Genomic DNA, 6,076 nt, shown 5'->3' with positions numbered 1-6,076 from the left:
AGCCCGAAGACCGCCACTTTTGGGCATGGCTCCACTCTCATCCCCACCACTTTGGACATTGCCTCAAAGAAGGCTGTCCAGTACCCCGTAAGTCTGGGGCAAGACCAGAACATGTGGGCGTGGTTGGCCAGGCCTCCTTGGCACCGTTCACGTCTATCCTCCAGCTCCGGGAAAAGCCTACTCTTTCGGGTTCTTGTTAAGTGGGCTCTGTGTACCACTTTTAGTTGCGTCAGGCTGAGCCTTGCGCACGTGGAGGTGGAGTTGACCTTCTGCAGTACTTCGCTCCAGAGTCCCCACCCTATTTCAATCCCCAGGTCTTCCTCCCATTTCTTTCTTGTTGCATCCAGTACGGTGTCGAACCTTTCTATCAGTCGCTCATACATGTCGCTACAGTTCCCTTTATCTAGGATGCTTGCGTCCAGTAACTCTTCCAGTAGTGTCTGTCATGGCGGTTGTGACCAAAGAACAAAGAAAAGTATAGCACAGGAACAGGCCCTTCGGCCCTCCATGCCCGTGCCAAGCATGCTGCATGACTAAACTACAATCTTCTACACTTCCTGGGTCCGTATCCCTCTATTCCCATCCTATTCATGTATTTGTCAAGATGCCCCTTAAATCTCACTATCGTCCCTGCTTCCACCACCTCCGGCAGCGAGTTCCAGGCACCCACTACCCTCTGTTATAAAAAAAAAAAAAATGTTTTTTAAATACAAAAAACGTCCTTGTCTCCTTTCATAGGAAGTTTTTGAGTTCCGGGTACCGTAGCTCGTTCCCCCCTGGCTAGCTGGAATGTCTCCGTCAGTTCGTCCAGTGTTGCGATCCTGCCATCTGTATATGCCATCGTCCCTAACTGTCAGTGTCCTTCCGCCCTGTCCCCACTTTTTAAAGGTGGCGTCAGTCAGCGCTGGTGTGAACCTATGGTTGCAGATGGGAGCCAAGTCCGACATTTTGGTCAGGCCAGATTGCTGCCGTTGTTTCCAGGTCTGGAGGGTGGCTGTCACCACCGGGCTGCTGGAGTGTTTTTTGGGTGGGGATGGGAGTGCCGCCGTGGCGAGGGCCCGGAGGAAGGTCCCCTTGCAGGAGGCCTCTTCCACGCCCACCCACTCGGCTTCTGCTCTTTGATCCAACTCCTGATTCGCTCGGCTATCACCGCCCAGTGGTAGAATTGTAGGTTTGGGACGGCTTGCCCCCTCCCTGGATTTTGTTTTTTGTAGGACCTTCTTTGGAATTGGTCCCCTTATTGAAGGAAAGATATTATTTCATTAGAGGCGGTTCAGAGAAGGTTCACTAGGATGATCCCTGGTGTGGAAGGATTATCTTACGAGCAAAGGTTAAACAGGTTGGGACTCGCTGGAATTTAGAAGAATGAGAGGTGACCTCATCAGACCAGAGGGCAGAGTCTCAGAATAAAGGCGGAGCCAATTTCAGACTGAGATGAGTAGGAATTGCTTCTCTGAGGGTTGAGTCTTTGGAACTCCTTGTCATGGAGAGCTGTGGGGGCAGAGTCCGGGTGGAGATTTAAGGCTGAGATAAATAGATTCTTGATCAGTGAGGAAATCACGGGTAATGGGGAAAGGGGAAGAAAGTGGATGGGAGGAATGTCCGATCAGCCGTGATCCTATTGAACGGTGGAGTATGCTCGAGGGGCCGAATTATGGTCTAATAAAGCAAACTCTTCCTTGAAAATTTGGCTCACGTTTGAATGTTGCAAGTTTTGACAGACCTTTAGTCAAGGCAACATCTCCGTGCATTGATTTACTTGTGGTTATTTTCACAAGGCAGTTCCATTTGTTTATTTTAAATCATGACCAATGTGACATTTTAATATTTAAGTGAATGCCTGTGCTGTTTAGCACAGGGCTAAATCGCTGGCTTTGAAAGCAGACCGAGGCAGACCAGCAGCATGGTTCGATTACCATAACAGCCTCCCCGAACAGGCGCCGGAATGTGGCGACTAGGGGCTTTTCACAGTAACTTCAGGCAGCACGGTAGCATTGTGGATAGCACAATCGCTTCACAGCTCCAGGGTCCCAGGTTCGATTCCGGATTGGGTCACTGTCTGTGTGGAGTCTGCACATCCTCCCCGTGTGTGCGTGGGTTTTCTCCGGGTGCTCCGGTTTCCTCCCACAGTCCAAAGATGTGCAGGTTAGGTGGATTGGCCATGATAAATTGCCCTTAGTGTCCAAAATTGCCCTTAGTGTTGGGTGGGATTGCTGGGTCGTGGGGATGGGGTGGAGGTGTTGACCTTGGGTAGGGTGCTCTTTCCAAGGGCCGGTGCAGACTCGATGGGCCGAGTGGCCTCCTTCTGCACCGTAAATTCTATGATTCTATGATTTGAAGCCTACTTGTGACAATAAGCGATTTTCATTTCATTTCATTCTGGCATTTCACTGCTCCCCTCCCATGTAATCTTTTTGCCTGTTGGTGGTGCTGTTTCCTAGATTATTTTATACTTGGGGCTGTGCCATTATTGAGATGCAGCCTCTTTATGAATCCATTTTAAGCCATATGGAGAATACTGGGGTGTGGAGAACACTTTCTCTGACTAGCCGGCTGGCTCGCTACTATCTTGGCAACTTGTTCTGGGCCTCAAGTACTTCCAGCCTCTTGTTAATTGATCCGAAGGCCATTCCTCAACCTTTGGCTTTGTTGTGGGCAATTAATAGTTTTGCCCACCACTGCCGTTTGGATGATTTTGAGCCATTGACCTGAATTAAAGCTGATATGAGGATATCAATACACTGACTAAAATAAACTAAAAGTGATTAAAGCTTTTGTGCTGTTAGTTTGCGAATGAACAGTGTAATTTTAGTACCTTCATTTCAGAGCAGCTTCCTTCATTCTTTCCACGGACTGAGGTTTGCATGGTCAATATTTAGCGGGAGGTGGGAAAGGTGAAAATGGAGTTCAATGGCTGTTGGTTAAATTATTATGTCTAGATCACAGATAAAAGGTTAGATTTTGAGTACAAATCTGACTAGCTAATTATTATTCGAGAAGAGTAACTTGCCAAATAGACAGAACGTGCTGCATGGTGTTAAAATCCATCAGTTTATTCAATTAGAAGCTGACAAAATCTAACCACAAGTTATACTTATCCTTTGTGACAGCCTGTACGTGGTATGAATAACTCCTCAATTCTGCCTGTTACCAAACGACCATTCCTACCAAAAAATAGAAACCAAGGAAATACCTTTTAAAAGACTTCCTCGTGTTATGTGATATTTAAGACAGAAGGCTAATGTGGCCAGCAGGGAGACCTGTGGGTCATCTGTCATGCTTCACATTGCCCCCACCCTACAAAGCTGAACACTTTCTGTTATCACTCTCTCAAACATCCTCTCATTCCCACTAACCTGCGCAACCCTCTTCCTGTACCTGGTCCCTGTAATCAGAGATAATCGCTCGAGTGGTTTGCGTGGAGAGCACATCGGGCAGTGGACAGGTGACCATGAACAAAGAAAATGACAACACAGGAGCAGGCCCTTCGGCCCGCCCAGCCTGCCAGTTGGGAAGAAAGTGAAAACAGCACTTCCAAAATGGGGATGTGGGTCATTTTAGAATTTAAGAGTAGAGTGGGAGGGAAAATAGAGTAACACCATTGGAATTTAAATGACTGCAAATTTAAAACTCAACTATAGTGTAATGGCCATTCACCAACTTGGCAGTGCAATTATGTACAACATAGAACATTACAGCGCAGTACAGGCCCTTCGGCCCTCGATGTTGCGCCGACCTTTGAAACCACTAAAGCCCATCTACACTATTCCCTTATCGTCCATATGTTTATCCAATGACCATTTAAATGCCCTTAATGTTGGCGAGTCCATGTTCCAGGCAGGGCATTCCACGCCCTTACTACTCTCTGAGTAAAGAATGTCCTATATGTCCTATATCTATCACCCCTCAATTTAAAGCTATGTCCCCTCGTGCCCGACATCACCATCCGAGGAAAAAGGCTCTCACTGTCCAACCTATCTAATCCTCTGATCATCTTGTATGCCTCAATTAAGTCACCTCTTAACCTTCTTCTTTCTAAAGAAAATAACTTCAAGTCCCTCAGCCTTCTCTCATAAGATCTTCCCTCCAGACCGGGCAACATCCTGGTAAATCTCCTCTGCACCCTTTCCAATGCTTCCACATCCTTCTTACAATGCGGCAACCAGAACTGCACGCAATACTCCAAATGCGGCCGCACCAGAGTTTTGTACAGCTGCAACGTGACCTCATGGCTCCGAAACTCAATCCCTCTACCAATAAAAGTTAACACACCGTATGCCTTCTTAACAACCCTCTCAACCTGGGTGGCAACTTTCAGGGATCTATGTACATGGACACCAAGATCTCTCTGTTCATCCACACTACCAAGAATCTTACCATTTGCCCAGTACTCTGTCTTCCTGTTATTCCTTCCAAAATGAATGACCTCACACTTTTTTGCATTAAACTCCATTTGCCACCTCTCAGCCCAGCTCTGCAGCTTATCTATGTCCCTCTGTACCGTGTTACATCCTTCCGCACTGTCCACAACTCCACCGACTTTAGTGTCATCTGCAAATTTACTCACCCATCCTTCTACGCCATCCTCCAGGTCAGTTATAAAAATGACAAACAGCAGTGGCCCCAAAACAGATCCTTGTGGTACACCACTAGTAACTGGACTCTAGGCTGAACATTTCCCATCAACCACTACCCTTAGCCTTCTTCCAGCTAGCCAATTTCTGATCCAAACTGCTAAATCGCCCTGAATCCCATGCCTCTGTATTTTTTGCATTAGCCTACCGTGGGGAACCTTATCAAACGCTTTACTGAAATCCATATACACCACATCAACTGCTTTACCCTCGTCCACCTGTTTGGTCACCTTCTCAAAGAACTCAATAAGGTTTGTGAGGCACGACCTACCCTTCACAAAACCGTGTTGACTATCTCTAATTAAATTATTCCTTTCCAGATGATTGTACATCCTGTCTCTTATCAACCTTTCCAAGACTTTGCCCACAACAGAAGTAAGGCTCACTGATCTATAGTTACTGGGGTTGTCTCTACTCCCCTTCTTGAACAAGGGGACAACATTTGCTATCCTCCAGTCTTCTGGCACTATTCCTGTAGACAAAGATGACTTAAAGATCAAAGCCAAAGGCTCAGCAATCTCCTCCCTAGCTTCCCAGAGAATCCTAGGATAAATCCCATCCGGCCCAGGGGACTTATCTATTTTCACACTTTCCAGAATTGCTAACACCTACTCCTTAAGAACTTCAAGCCCTTCTAGTCTAGTAGCCTGTATCTCAGTATTCTCCTCGACAACATTGTCTTTTTCCTGTGTGAATACTGACAAAAAATATTCATTTAGCACCTCTCCTATCTCCTCGGACTCAACGCACAACTTCCCACTGTTGTCCTTGGCTGGCCCCACTCTTACCCTAGTCATTCTTTCATTTCTGGCATATCTATAGAAAGCTTTAGGGTTATCCTTGATCCTACCTGCCAAAGACTTCTCATGTCCCCTCCTGCCTCTTCTTAGCTCTCTCTTTAGGTCCTTCCTAGCTAACTTGTAACTCTTGAGCGCCTTAACTGAACCTTCACGTCTCATCTTTACGTAAGCCTCCTTCTTCCTCTTAACAAGTGATTCAACTACTTTAGTAAACCACGGTTCCCTCGCTCGACCACTTCCTCCCTGCCTGACAGGCACATACTTATCAAGGACACGCAGTAGCTGTTCCTTGAACAAGCTCCACATTTCCATTGTGCCCATCCCCTGCAGTTTCCCTCCCCACCCTATGCATCCTAAGTCTTGCCTTATCGCATCATAATTGCCTTTCCCCCAGCTATAACTCTTACCCTGCGGTATATACCTATCCCCTTCCATCACTAAAGTAAACGTAATCGAATTGTGGTCACTATCACCAAAGTGCTCACCTACCTCCAAATCTAACACCTGTCCAGGTTCATTTCCCAGTACCAAATCCAATACGGCCTTGCCTCTCGTTGGCCTATCTACATACTGTGTCAGGAAACCCTCCTGCACACATTGGACAAAAACGGACCCATCTAACGTGCTCGAACTATAGCGTTT

This window comes from Scyliorhinus torazame, chromosome 17 (genome assembly GCF_047496885.1).
Source record: "Scyliorhinus torazame isolate Kashiwa2021f chromosome 17, sScyTor2.1, whole genome shotgun sequence".
In the NCBI taxonomy this organism is placed as follows: domain Eukaryota; kingdom Metazoa; phylum Chordata; class Chondrichthyes; order Carcharhiniformes; family Scyliorhinidae; genus Scyliorhinus; species Scyliorhinus torazame.
This window is presented reverse-complemented; position numbering follows the sequence as displayed.